Source organism: Numenius arquata, chromosome Z (assembly GCF_964106895.1).
Source record: "Numenius arquata chromosome Z, bNumArq3.hap1.1, whole genome shotgun sequence".
NCBI lineage: Eukaryota > Metazoa > Chordata > Aves > Charadriiformes > Scolopacidae > Numenius > Numenius arquata.
Window position 1 is genome coordinate 70,104,462 of NC_133616.1, and position 14,944 is coordinate 70,119,405.

A 14,944-nucleotide genomic window follows, 5' to 3' on the forward strand; every position below is an offset into this window, starting at 1 on the left:
CATTCCTCTCTCTCTTTGGTCCTCTTTCTTCCTTTCTCCTTCCCTCCCCATCTTCTCTCTGGTTTCCTTCCCTCTCCCCCCTCCCCACACACTCTACTTCACAAATTTTCTCAGCTGGAGCCTTCTCCTCTACTCTTCCATTTTGTCCTGCCTGCTCTCTTCCCCTCTGTTCCTCCTTTTTAATTTTTTGTCTGTCAGTTGCAGACACTTTTTTCTTCCCACTGCCATCAACTTGAGCGTTAAAAAAAAAAAAAAAAAAGGAGTCAGCTGGATGAGATTTAATGTTATGAATTAAAGTGTGTGTGTTGGGGAGGAGGATGGAATAAAGCCTCTTTCTTTAGATACTGAAACCATTAAAGGTTTCTCTTTGGTAATATTGTATTGCCTGGCAATTCCACTCACTGAGTGTTCCTAAGGGCTCAGTTCAGCTGAAGGGACACTGAAAGCAATGATTTTGACTTATTAAAATAACCACTTTTTAATATTTTAAATTGGATTTGCTCTCAGTTTGATGCTGTAATTGTATTTAAAACATTTTTATTATAATATTGACTTCCTTCAGTGCTGTCTTTTCAATTATGATAATTTTACCCTTAGATCGCCCCTATAGATCTGTAATGTTCATTGCTTTTTTGGGAGCCACTGCAATGGTTCACTTTGGACCATATTTATCCACTGCAAGAACACAGACAAAGCCAAAATAAATCTTTCTCACTGTTTTTCTTAAACTCTTGATCAAGCCCCTGATTTTATGAAGTCCTGATGAGAACAGAGGATTTACCCCAAGAAAACCATATGAATTTGACTTGAATTTCAAAAAAAATATGTATTTTGCATGTTTTTAGAGCATCCCTCTACACCTCTTCACTTGCTGTCCAAGCAACTCACTACTTAGTGTCAAATCTTAATCATATAAAGAGAAACAGTAGCTGACAGACATATTTTATTCTGTTCAGTTCCTCACTGTGCTCAAAAAGAATTCAACATCCAAGCACAATGCTGGAAAAGCTGGGGGTGGGGAGGGAATTTCTGAAATGGTGAACTAAAAATGTAGCGCACAATACTTCAAACTAAACCACCATGAAGTAACTGAAGAGCATACTGTCTTCTCCCATAATAAAACTGATGGAAAAGAAACCCTGAAAACTCTCTTCAGATGCTCTACAGTTTCTGATTAATTTTCCTCTCAGAGACTCTAACTAGAAGAGACTAATGTGAGATCATCAACATCCAATGTGTGAAGAAAGTAAGCTTCCCTTTATGGAAAATCCAGTAGAGTTCAATAGCAAATAATTTTTCTAGTGACTTAAACAACTGCCTATGGCATACAACAGATCAGTTATATTCCTCTTGTGGAACTCTATAGGCTAATTAAAAATTACCATACACTCATTTCTTGGTGAAATTTTACAAAACAGATCATCAGTAGGTGAAATCAATGTGGATGCACTAACATTAATAAGATTATGTTAATTTACACCAGAGGAGGATCTGGCTCATGTATTTGGCATAATTTGATAATGGGTCTCTGCAAATTTCTGTTGGTTTTAACAACTGTTAAATTCTACGTCACTTTCCCATATTGATCTTCGGTGCTCTGTTGTTTTGTTTTTTTAACAGAACCACTCCCTTCACCATATGGTCCAGCTGCTATCCACAATATTCTCTGCTTATTTCACCATCATGTAACACTCTCCTCTTCTGGGAACTAGATGACACAGTGACGTGTGAATGTTGCTCACAGCGCAACATGAATTTCTGCTGATTTTTCTGGCACAGTACAGCAGGGGCTGACCAGGGCAGCCTCCTGCATAAAACATCTGCTCTGCAGCCTTGTTTGCCTTCCAAAATCCTCCATAGTTGTAAAGACCAACCTGCACAGAATTGGCACAGAGAGGCTCCCTTTGGGTTCCCAGGCAGAGGCAAATCCTTCAGTGGAGTCCCTGATATTTCTAGGGAATATTTTGAACTGCTTTCCTGAATTTTGACTACTTTGGGTTCCCCTGCTGAGCACACCCCACGTCAGCCTACGGTCATCTGGGTTATTCGGGAGACGTCTGAGCAAAGTGATTGAGAAAAGCAAATCCATATATGCCATCCTGCAACCTGAAAATGTGGCATTTCTTGTAAGGTCCTTAGTTAAGGAAGGAATTTTGCAGGGATTCACCCACCATTAAAAATCACATCCATAGAAGAAACTTATGGTTTACCTGTTCTTAATCTAATCTCATTTCATGTGTTTGCAGTGGTCTGTAAAATGTCTACTGCTCATAATTTCAAACTATGAGCCTGACTGCAGGAGTTAATCGGGCAAAAGACCCATTGCCATTTTACATTAAGAGTCGGAGAATTAGGTCCATGTTGGTTTTTATGAGTCTTCTTTCCTTTAGCTGCAGTGTGCCCAAGTACAGCTATGTGCTGACTAAAAACCTGCCCAATTTCAACCACATTTTCAGAGTAGAGCTGAGTTTGGTAAATTCCTCTGAAGTGATTAAAAGAAACACCTTATTTTTCTCTGTGTATGAGTAATTACTTTGCCAGGCATTCAATAATGTTGTCCTGACAAAAATCATATTTACAGTTTGATAAGCTTTCAGTATTGTTGTAAGATTAAAGAAGTCAACACTTCCTTATATTAAGATGTCCCTGCACTCAACATTTTATTTGTGGTGAGACACATCCACGCAGGTAAAGACATCTCCTCTGATGCTGAAATAGGAGAGGGGGGGAAAGGAATTGCAATCCCCCCCTAAGATTACAGGCTTCAAGTGCCTCTTGGACATCAAAACTGTTTCGTACCTTCCTTGGGGCAAAACCCCCTAGTGTTTCTCAGACAGCTGTCAAAATCCCCAGCTCTGCCACTCTTGTGTGTTGCTTCTTGTCAACATAAAACTCTGCTGCACTTTGACCCTTTGAAATAGGGGCAAGAATGAACTGAACTGAATCTAATAACAACCAATACAGAAACTGGGGAATGTTGCACAGGTTATTATGACATGGGAAGATAATGAGTGGGGATGTGCCAAATGACAAGGTGCCATTGCACCCCTGGAGTATCTCAGCTCCTCAGAACTGTAACTAATGGGATGCTGCTCCTGCAGTCACGTGGCTCTGGGAAGCTGGTAAAGTAGAAAATATGTATGTACACAACGTGGGGCTCAGCACACCAATTGGCATTAAACTTCTCACAACCCAACTGGAAGAGTCAGCTGCTGCCAGGGAAATGCCCTTCTCCCACACAGGACAGTGTCCCATGAACTTCAACTCAATATGTTTCGTATGTAATTACAAAGGAGGGGTAGAGGTAACATTTCCATATTTCAAATCTTTGGTAGACACCGACTCTGAAGCGGGGTTGGAGTGATTTGGAGAACTTTTCCGTAGCTTGTGTGAGTTGTTCAGATAAGGCTTTTAAAATGTACAGCTCCATGGAGACCTCACCAAAAATTCCTCACTGGAAAACCCGCTGCACTTCTACCTCTGCAGCTGCCAAGAAGCAGCCAGTGAAAAAATATGTCTTTTCCCATCAATAAGGGTAATAACTCCCTTCCCCAAGCCAGTGTGAGTAGCCCACAGTTGTTAACTAGACTGGGCAAAACAAATAAGGTTGTGTCTCTGTTTTCAGAAAAACTGACAGCATGGAGAATTGAGATTGATATTAAAGTTCCACGAAAATAGCCTAAAAACCTTGGTGGGAGAGAAAAGATCAGGAAAATAATTTACTGGGTTGGGTACAGAAAAAGGAACAGGGAGTCAGGTAAAAGAAAAGAGGCTGGTTTTTTAAGCCATGAAAACATGTCTGATTTTGCAGATTGATTCTAGTAAGTTAAGAGCAGAAGGAGCAGTAAGGGAATGAAGGACAGAAGAGCTGGCTTTCATTTTGGCAGAAGGCTAAATGAAAAAGGGCTACAACGTATGATTTAAGTGAAGAAATTAGGCAGTGCAGGCTTGGAAATTCAATACAGGGAAAGAAAGTGGATGAATGGAAAACACTTTTGTAAAAGAACCTGAATATAAAATAATACTTCTAGCAACTGATGCCTTAACTAGTACCAATGTCTGGAAAATAGGATTTTTTAGTGCTTTCTGCTTCTTGCAGAACTTTCATAATACAAAAATCTGGTCTGTATTTTTCAAAACCCCAAATATAAGGGGGGAAATGCTCTCTGTCAGAGAGACTTTTTTGATTAATGAAGAAATGCAAGTGTAAAAGAAACCATTCAGTATTGCGGAAATATTTGTGAAGTATCTGGAGCACACAGTAAGGGCCCAATCTAGATCTGCTTACAGTTCAAACCCACAACAAAGTCAGTGGAAGTTCTGAACACCTCACAACGTATGTAGTGATTGAGTATAATGTAATGATGGAATGTCAGCCTTTGGTATTGTTGAATGGGTATTTCCCACAAATCCTGACTGCGTTCAGTCTCTGTTCTTGTTTCCTGACAGAGGGAGAAGTAGCATGAGATGATTGGGGGCCTCTTTGTGGAAATGGGGTTAGGAGTCTTGGCAAATCAAGGTATATTCATCTGGTTTACCCCCCTGACACAAGCTTGGGTACCCAGAAATTATTTGTACCAGTTCAGTTTCCCTAATTGCTTTCAGATCTAGGGTAAGTTTCTTTCACTAAAATTTATCTGTCCCCAGCAATTATTCTGTTTGGTGCATAACTTGCTTCTGGTTTAGATTTTCAAGGAAAGAAAGAAAATATATACTAAGTCTCAGTTCCTTAGATTAGAAAATTACCCTAAGTATACATTCAGTTTAAACTGCCTGAAAGGAAAGAAGAAACTTTTCCTTGATGCAGATGAATGTTTTCCCTTGTAATCTAACAACTAGAAATTGAATGAATGTGTGTGTAATTTTGATCCCAAATCAAATACCAAACCAAAACCAATTTCTCAGAGTCCTTTCATTTTCTGAAAATAAAAGGCAGAAAAACAGCTGTCATAAACAAGTAATTATTTTAATTTTAATGCCACACTTCTTGGCCTGACAGCAAATCCCCTAGTTGCAGTCTGTCCTTTCACTTATCTGGTTTGAAAAAAAGAAAAAAAGTATAAATCATGTTAAAGCAATTGCACATGTAAATTAATCCTCTGGAAACTAGATACCTTCGCGCTGAAATAACTAGAGGTTCTCCTTGCAGCGCTACTCCGGCGAGATCTAGAGGGTGGAAATTACTGCTTAAAACTCTTGAGGGACTTCATGCCGCCGCCAAAGAAACGTGCACGCGGATTTCCAGCTCACCGACTTTGAGCAATTTTGTCAGGTTTATACCATAGTCCGCTCCCGCCGCTTGGCCGCCTGACCCCCGATGCTCCGAGAGGTCAGCGGGGCGCGGGGCTCGCCCCTACGGGCGCGAAGGGGCGGACCCACGGGTGGTCGGGTCGGACCCCACGGCGGCCGCGCCCGTGGGGCAGCGGCTGAGCTTCGCCCGGCTGCGGCGGGGATCTGCGAGCCCGGCGGCCCCGCAAGCACCTCCCGTTCCCGGGGCTGCCGTCCCGGGGCGGCAGCGTGGGGGGAGGGAGGCGCGGGAGCCGGGGGAGGGAGCGGTCCCCGCCACAGCCCCCGCATCGCCCCGCCGCACCGGAGCCGGGCCGGGGGGGATTACCGGCGGCGGCGGGGGGCCTCGGCGCGGGGCCGGGGAAAGGGGGATTAATGTATTAGCGCCGCTTGCTCCTGCTCCTGGCTGGATCGGCTCCGAGACGGGGATTAGCGCGGCGAGCGACCACCGAGGCGGGATTTGGGCGGAGGGAAGGGGGAAAGGAAGACAAGCGGATGGCCGAGACCTGCACCAGCCGCCAGCTGGGGCCCCAGTCCTCGCTTCCCCTGGGGGTACCGGGGATGCGTCCGGGGGATACGGCCCGCCGCCCTCGGCCCGGCGGCAGCGTCCGCGGGTCTCCGCCGCCGCCCCGGGCTCCGCAGCGGCCCCTGCTGCCGCGCACGAAGGCGGAAGAGCCGCGCATCCCCTGGGGGGTCTGCGGGCGACAACTCTGCACCGTGACCCCCAACGGCCGCCGCTCCGGGCTACTCCGGCCGCTGGTGGGCGTCTCCGCAACCCACGGGCGCGGAAGAACCGCGGTGGCTGGCAGGAGGCGGCAACTGCGGGGAGACGGGCGGGGGCGACGGGTCCCCTCCGCTACCACCTGCTCCGCACAACGCTCGGCACCGGCCACCTCGCCGACAGAGAGACGTCGCCCGTAGATCACTGGAACGAGGAGCCACACTCCCCACCCCCACCCACGGCCCCGGCGACCCCCGCCCCGCGGCCACCGCCCAGGTCCCGCCCTCCCGGAGGCCCCGCCCGCCACCCCGTCGGGGCGGGGGTTGGTGGGCACGGGCGGGGCGGGGTGGGTTTTGTCTCCGCCTCTCGGCAACAGAGCCGCGTCCCAGGGGCGGCGGGGGGAGGCAGGGCAGCGGCGGGCAGCGAGCGGGAGACAGCGGCTCCCTGGTCCGCGCCGCGCACAGTCCAATGCCCGGCAGCCCGGGGCGAGGAGCGACTGCGCTTTCCTGCCGTGGCACGGCGAGTGCCTACAGCCTAGGAGTTTTCCTGAAGCAACCGTCGCACCGGGAGCGCTTTTGGTAGAGAGGGAGCAGCAGGAGACCCCGAAATGACTTACCTCCCGAGGCGCGACTGAAGGGGACTTTCTGGAGTGGAACCGTAGTGGAATTGGGTCTGGAGAGGAGTTGCTAACGCTTTTTTTTTTTTTTTTTCTTCTTGTTCTCCCTGTTCCCTCCCCTCTTTTCGCCCATCATTGGAAATGAACAAATTGCATTTGCAATTCAGAAAGTAGAAATATTAAATATTCCATCCCCCGGGAAGCACACATGTAGTAATGACAAAGGATTGCAAAGGAGAGAGTGGCTTCAGTTTCCCAGAGAGATCCCCTTAAATGGATTACTAAATGGGACACTACATCAGCTAGTTCTGTCCTCTAGCTGCCTAGATACATGCACCGAAAAGGTACAGTACTCCCCCGTCCGTATCCCTATCTGATGTTTTGGGGTTGCTCGGAAAGAAAGGCTCCCGGGTCGCCCCGGCAAGCTCGGGAGGAGCGAGGATGGTGTGTGGTTTAAGGCTGGCTGCTGCTTTCTGTCTCTACAGCGTTTGCAGCGCCTAGGGAGGAGGAGAAGAGCCGCCTGCAAGTGCACACGCTGCGCTTGCTGTTGCCACTTTCCAGGCATCTCGTGGTTTCGCCTTTCTTTTCTTTTTTTTCTTCTTTTTCTACCTCCCCCGCCCCGCAACTGCTTAACGTCTTAGCCTTCCCTCCCTAGCCCCTCAGCACGGCTTGCATGCGTGGTGCTGGGGCTCCTCGCCGCCTCCCCGGCCCCGAGCCCGGTTCGCAGCGGGCCGGCGGCAGGGGGTCGTGGCCGCCGGGGAGCCAGGCGGGCGGCCGCGGGACGCCGCTGGCGGGGCTGAGGCTGGGGCCGTCGCCCGCTCACCCCAGGGCCGCCGGGCATCGTGTGGGGCTGAGTCGGGGGGAGGGTGTCTTTGTTACAGGGACAATGTGGGCGCTCCGTGCAGAGGCGTAACCCCGAGGCCTCCGCTCTTCCATGCGGGCTAGTTGGGTTGCGGTCGATTTATTTATTTTTATACATTTTTTTTTTTTTTTCCCCAAGGCTGGGTTTGCTTTTTGGGGGGAAGGGGCCGGGAACCGAGCAAACTTCTTCCGTGACGCAGCCCCCGGTGCTGCCGCGGGCTTTGTTCGCGATCGCGGGCTGGGGCGGCGGGCTCCCCTCCCCGCCCGCTCCCCGCGGACAGCGGCCGCCTTCCCCTCCGCCCCGGCGGAGAGGAGGGCCGGCAGCGCTCCCTCAGCCTCGGGGAGAAGGGTGGCTCTCCCAGACCTGCTCCCCGCCCCTTTCTGCCGGGCGCCGCCAGTCTCTCCCCCGCGGGCCGATGGCTCTGCCAGCCTCTTCTCCCAGGCTGGGGAGCGCAGGCAGGCGGGCTGGCCCCGGCGCGGAGCCCGGACCTACCGGGGCGGCCCGGCAAGCGGGGAGCATCGCGGGGGGCAGCCCAGCTCCTCTCCCTCCACCCGTGCCCTCCCCCTGCCTCTCCTTCAGTCCCTCTCCTCCCTCCGGCCTCCGGAGAGCCGGGCGAAACGGCGGAAAAAAAGAAAGTTTTTCTAAGAGGGGAATAACGGGGCCGGCCGGCACAAAGGAGTTCCTGTTCGGCCAGCCCTCCCAGAGGGGCTGCGGGCTGCCCCGGGGCCGGTGGGGAGGCCAGGCGGGGGCCGGGAGCGGGGCGTCTTCGCGCTGCTGATGCTGAGGTGGGGAGAGGATGCTGCCGAGGGGAGGGATTTCCCCCTACACATACACACCCCGTCCACGTCTATGCACGGTCAGGGAAGGCTCCCAGCGGAGGGCAAGGTGCGTTAGAAGGCGTAGCTGCGGCTCCGCGGTAGCCCCCGTCGGCCCCCCCCGCCTCGGGCTGTGCTCCTGCCGGTGGCGCAGAGGGAACGCGGAGCCGGGGGGCAGCGGCGGCGGCTCGGGCAGCCCCCGGGGCCGGCGGAGGGTCAGCACCGCCGGGGCGCTCCGCCGAAAAGTTTGAGGTCTCCTTCATCACGCCTGGAGAAAGTACCTGCTTCTTGGGAGGGCTCGGCCGCCCCAACCCCTTCCTTCCTTCCTTCCTTCCTGCCAGAGGGAGGCGTTTCCCGGGGGTGGCTCCGGGTGAGGGGCTGGCGGGGAAAGCGGGGCTGAGGCTGGAGGCTGGTCAGTCGCAGCGGAGATGCCCTTCTGCCCGCCGCTACCACCTCTGTCCTGCCTGGCTCTTCCCAGGGTGAGTCGCAAGGCAGTAACTGCTGGGTTTTTCCGTAGGCAAACGGCTCTGCTCTTTTCCTAACCTTGACCGCTTATTCAGAGGGAAATTTGTTCTCCTGTTCCTCTCCCGAGCTAATTGCTGCTTTTGAAGTTTGTAAACATGCGCGTTTGTGCCAGCGTCTGTGCAGCGCGGATCTCCAGCTGCTGTAGGCAGAAAATTATTTCAATAGTAGAGCGGCAAAAAAAAATAAAGGCTTTAGTCAGTTCTGTGATAAATTGTAAAATACGCTAATTCCTGACTCTGTAAGGTGAACGCTTGATCTTCCAAAGGGGCACATACGGCTCGCAGGTGTGTAAATAACGAAGAGTTAAATTTCCACAACCGTTTTCTGTCACAAGGCTGCATGTGGTGTCTTATTATTTGACAGAGATTCTACTAACTTTTGTTCAGTATCATCCAGTAACGATACTAATTACTAAGCTAACCTCAAAGATAATAGCTAGAGGTGTGATTTTCCCCTCTGTCTTTGAAAAAATTATTTCAGTGACTGCTTTTGGTTTGCATTCATTTAATCTAAGTATCATCCAGTGAGCCATTCTCATGTAAGTAATGTGTACTTGGCGGGTAAATCCTTTGGTATCAACGTGAGAAAGTCCAGCAGAGTCAGGCTCTTTTAATCACAGAACTCATGGAGATTTTGAGGAGTCTGTGACATTTCTCTCAGAGTAAGATTTATACAGCTGTTATCGTGTTCAGGGCTTCCTTTGCCATTTGTTTTCAGATCAGAAAAGCAAAATGATCTTGCTTTGGTTAACTTCTGTTCGTTTGGAGTGTTTGGTTTTTTGTGGGGGTTTTTTTGGTAGGGTTTTTTTTGGTGTGGTTTTTTTTTTTTTTTTTTTTTTTTTTTAGTGAGACTAATCTAGTGTATTGTGAGGAAATTTGAGTCTGTTCCAGCAAACCCCTTTCTTGATGGAATTGCCTTGTACGTGGTTGAAAGCAAATACTAGCTGCGGTAAGATTGGGAAGGTTTGTCACTCTTAAAAAAGTACAGTTGCCAAGGCATTTCACTGTCTAGAGTATAATTTTATCTAAAAGGAACCTGATTTTAATATGGTAGCTTCTCATAAGGTATAAGACAAAGAGACTAAATCTCTTTAAAGCCAAATAATTTCCTGTGAATAAAAACATTGATCTCCGTTCTCTACCACTCTTCACTGGAGAAAATCTCTGGCTTTCATGGAAATTTAGTTCAGGAGCAGAATGTCCAGATGACATTTCTGTCTGAATGCTAAATGAATTTTAAAATAGTAAGTAATACTGTAAAGTATATTTACAAAATTTGCTTTTCATGTCATAGGAATCAAATCCTTGAAGCATGGGTGAATACTTTCAGGGAAGATGAATCATATGGTCACAGATGTTCTATGTATTCTTGATTAGTGTACATTAAAACTGTATATTCTTACTTAATGGCAAAAGCAACCTTATCAACTGAACTCCTACTCCTTGAACCAAAAAATAATTAGGCACTAACATCTATGAGAAACGTGACTAGCTAACATCTCTAGCTACTTGAAGATAAAAGTAAGTATTAGCCATAGTCCCCTCTTAGTGTTTCTAAATAGGCGATCACAGTTATTGGAGTTTAAGACTGAAGAAGGAGGTAGGTCGGTATAAGGATGAGGACTTGCCTTCATTGAATTGTTGAAAAGAAAAAAAAAAAAAAAGAATGAAAAGGAGAGAGATCAAATTAATGACCTGTGATAAATCCAGACTAGAACTGTTTGCATTAAAAAGGAAGTAGGTGATTGTGAACTTGCTTGTGCATGTTTTGTGAAGGGAAGGGGAAATTTGTCATCTTGTTTTGAAGAGCCATACATAAATACACATGAAAGGAGTTCACATGGTTTACAGCAGGGGAGACATAAAACGTTTTAGGATTAAATTGACCTGAGCTAATACATGCCTCACATCCAACTTGTTTGCAAGAACACATTGTTATACTACCCAAACAAATGTTTTGTTTGTAGTACCTGATTCCCATACACTATAGCAGAGTGATGAAAACAACCAACCAGGTAAATTCTGGAAAATAACGTTCGACTCTATTACACGCAGCATATGGTAGAGAAAAGTTGAACCGTACTAAACCAGAATTTTTCACTATCCTAATTTGATACAGATACTGCAGTATTGTACCTCCCACTGTTGATTTATTGAGGAGGTAAGTCTTTAGCCTTTATCCTTCCCAGTCTCATTCACCCAAGTGAGCTTTGCTTACCCAGAGAAATTTGCTTACCCGAGTAATTTTCTGAGACTAAAGGCAGTTGCTGAACTGTTACTCAAATAGGGACTTTTTTTTTATGTTTAGGCCCCAGTCTGAAAATACTGTTTTCTGTTGGGTATCAATACTTGCTGAATACCTGAATCTATGGTGGGAGTACATTCACTATGGATCAACCTTCAGTGTTGAATCAAATCTAGGTCTCTGTGTTATGGAGCAAGTTGCATCCGACAAATTGTGACAAGCTTTGTTTTGACGGGGCAACAGAAGAATAAGAGGAGTAAGCAGTGCTTTGTACTGCTGACCACTTGAGCATTTTCTGCTCATTAATTCTGTATGTAAGGATTACTCTGAGATGGGTGAGGCAAACACAGAGATCATTTTGGCCATAAGATACAGTCAATAGTAGCATGGAGTCCGGCTGCTGATCAACAGCATACAACAACCACGAAAAGTGTTCAAAGGCAGAAACAAGCAGCTGGGGGAAAGCCCAAGCCTGATCCTGCCTAACACTTCTCTATAGGATTATTTTTATTTTTGGCCTGTCATGCCAGTCTCTCGAGTGAGGAGCAGCTTAGATGTGTGTAGGGTCTGTGAAGGCAGAAGTGGACTTCTCCAGTTCCAGTGCAAACCTGCCAGACCAGAGTTTGCATGTCTTTATTTTCTTTACGTGTTGTCTTGTGAGACAACTAAACCATTACCTATGGCCGTGGTAATAACTGAATGTTCACGTTTATGCAGCATTAAGGGACCTTTAATTGTCCATAGTGAAAAATCCTTTGTGTTTGGGTCTTCATTGTAACATGGCAAGTATGGCAGCACAGCTCCAAGGCACTGCTTTAGGATTTAAAGGGAAGAGTGCCACCTACTGTGTTATAATTATACATATTGCATGTCCCGCATGTCTTCTGGAGTTCCCAAGCTGCTTATTTGCCTATCCTATTTTAGCAGCTGGAACATGTGAAAGGATTCAAAATTAAATGTGATATGGGAACTGAGGGAGAAAAAAAAAACAGATGCACCTACAACATCAGGGTATTCTGGAAGTCTTAGGAGGGGTTCATTGAAAGACAGGTACAGGGGCTTATAAAGGCTGCTAACAGTTAATAGTGGGGCCACTGGAAATAGGGAAGGCCATGAGAGATCTGTTCCTCCATAACACAATCATATTCTCAGCTTTCATGCACCAGATGAGGCATGAGAGGCTGCCAGACTTATGCCGTGTGAAATTTAAAGTTTAACTCCTGCTATAGTTTAATAAAACAAGGAAGTAGATATCACTTCTTTTTTAAAAAAGCAGCTTTCAAAAAAGGAAGAAGAAAACAAGAAAAACCCCAACATGAATTATCCCGTAATTCACTGTAAAACCTCTTGAAGTCTTTCCCGGTATGGAACGGTAGTTATTTATCAGCCAAAAAGGAGGGGTGTACTATGCTCTGTGTGAATAGAGAGTCATTTTTGTATGAAAGGAATTTTTCCCCAAGCCCCAAAGTATTTCTTTAGTGGCTGAAATAGAGATGTAAAATGAAGTAGATAAACCAGCTATTAACAGAACTGCCAGTTGCTATATCTCTAGAGTGAAGACATATGGTAATTCACTACATTCAGCGATGACCTTTCCTTTAAAAGTATTGTTAATAATAGGCATTTCTATATAGAGTATTTATACTAGATACTTGAAATTCACATATCATGGATTACCCCATGCCACTTTTTAAGCTTTTTTTTTAGCTACCAACAAAACTGCTACCAAGGAACTTTCTACGGAAAAATAGTTTTACAACATCCATGCAATGCTGAAGTAAAAGAGTTTCAAGGGGCAGATGCACAGCATTGCAGCACATCATGCGACATGGCAGCACATGTGCTCTCCTCAGTTTGGGAAGCCTTTGATTCCTTATCCCTTACCCTCCACAGGTAAAGCTGTCCCCTCACTGCAGGGTTTGCCCTTTTGTAATAAAGGCAAAAAGAGCATTCCTCTGCTTTTGTGATCTCTGTACCCAATTGCCCTTAGTGAGAACTTCATGTTTATAAAAGTGGAAAGAAATAACGAATATTTTTATTGTACCCTTTCACCTTAGTCTGAGATCATCTAGTGGATGAGGACTATAATACTAGTATTTTTACTGGCGATAATAGCAGAAGTTTGATTATGCGCTTTAAAAAAAGGTATTCCTAACCCTCATCAATTTTGCAATGACCCTGACAGACTCAGAGGGCCTTCTAGTAATGAAAATGTGTAGAGTATATAATAGATATGGTCAGATGTTCCGTTTCAGTGGATGGAAAAAGTACTGTTGTATATGGATCTCCAGCACAATGGGAAAAACTGTATTCAAATATATTCCTGACTGCAGCAAACATTATTTCTACTTTCTTATCTTCGCCTGCTCAGCTTCACTCAGATGTTCTATATATTGAGTATTCCTACATATGGCTTTGATAGTCAGATGGGAAATTTGCTATGTTGGTTCCTTCATCATTGTTCGCAAACATTTATCCATTTCTTGCACTCGAGGCAGCCGTTCATTGAAATGTTAATGAGAATTTGAACAGTTTATAGTTCTATAGAATATTTTTTTTTAGCAGAAAAAAATAATTGCTGTTTTGTTGATGCCTTTGAAAATCTACTTTTTATTGGTAGATTGAGATGGATTCTATGCTAATTCCTCCTGCATTCCTGAATTATGGCCTAGCTAGGCACTGTCGCTGGGATCTTCATCTATTAATCATGGAAGCTGCTTTCTTATTCGGTTGCCATAGTTTCAGTGCCTCAGATAGTGTTGGGGTGCCTTGGGAAAGGCTTGAGATATATTCGGACTTGCAAGCCTTGCAGTTATTTTGGCAGTAGTAGAGCTCTGAAGGAACAAGAGAACAGCATCCAACATTATTCAGAGTTGGATTAAAAGAGGAAACTTCTGGATATGTCTCTCTGGACCTTGTTATGTGAACATCCAGCTGATATTTACTCCCAAGATTTGCTTTTTGTTTTGTCTTGCTGGTAAAATTGTACACTTCAGAGACTAATGGCTACCTTTTCCCATTGCAAGAGCAAGAAAGGCTTTTCATTAGTTCTGCTGATAAGTGGTTGGGTAAATTAGGGCATTTAGGGTTTCCAGGTAATTTGTTTTACGTTCTCTTTTAACCTAGCTACATACAGCATGACATCATGTTTGAGACTGGGTTAATGTTTATTGTTACCTTAAATTTAATAAAACGACAGTAAGTACCCTTTTGTTAACTGCAAAGCAGCTTGAATTACAAAGTAGAAAAGGGGAAGTAAACTTTTTTTTCAGACAGAATTAGTGCTCTTTCAGCACTGTGTTAGCAGTGTTTTTTTTTTAAATAAAGTTTCAATGTCTCTTCACAAATCCAGCATTAAAACAGTCATACTTTCAGAAATGTGGAGCTATGAGTAGTCAGAAATAGCTTTTTTGACAAATGGAAAGAATGGTAAAGTAGCAAATAGGTCTAACAGGACAGTAGCTTGAAGACTGACTTGTCAATGTAGTGCTGAATATTAATTGTTTTATCAGTTATGGGTAATATAAAATAATACGCAAACATCTTTCACTAAGCAAATCATGGTCTCCTTTTTCCTTTCCCTTTGAGAAAAAAATTTCATCACTCCTGGGAGCAGGACTAAGAAGCATATTTTAGCAGATATTTAAATCCCATTTCTTTTGCGCTTTACATTGCACTGTCTCCAGAATTAAGTGATTTCCCTCCGGTTCTAATAAACCAATTTGGTTCTTACAGAGATAGGCTTCATACGTATCTTCTGTTCACAAAAAAAAAATAGCGCCTTGAATATTCACATCAAGCAAAGAATCGTGTTAAAAGCTGTGCAGTTTAGATTAAAGAATTCAGTATAATTGGAACTAATCTGGAAAATTAGC

The 14,944-nt window shown here is 45.7% G+C and overlaps 1 protein-coding gene across 1 annotated transcript in view; it reads left to right on the forward strand.

The window, feature by feature from the left end:
- Nucleotides 1-6,407: 6,407 nt before the first annotated feature.
- Nucleotides 6,408-14,944, forward strand: part of SEMA6A (semaphorin 6A) — a 114,038-nt gene continuing 105,501 nt past the window's right edge. Inside the window, exon 1 of the mRNA XM_074166777.1 lies at nucleotides 6,408-6,967. The gene's annotated coding sequence lies outside the window, so the exon portion shown is untranslated. The remainder of the gene's footprint in view (nucleotides 6,968-14,944) is intronic.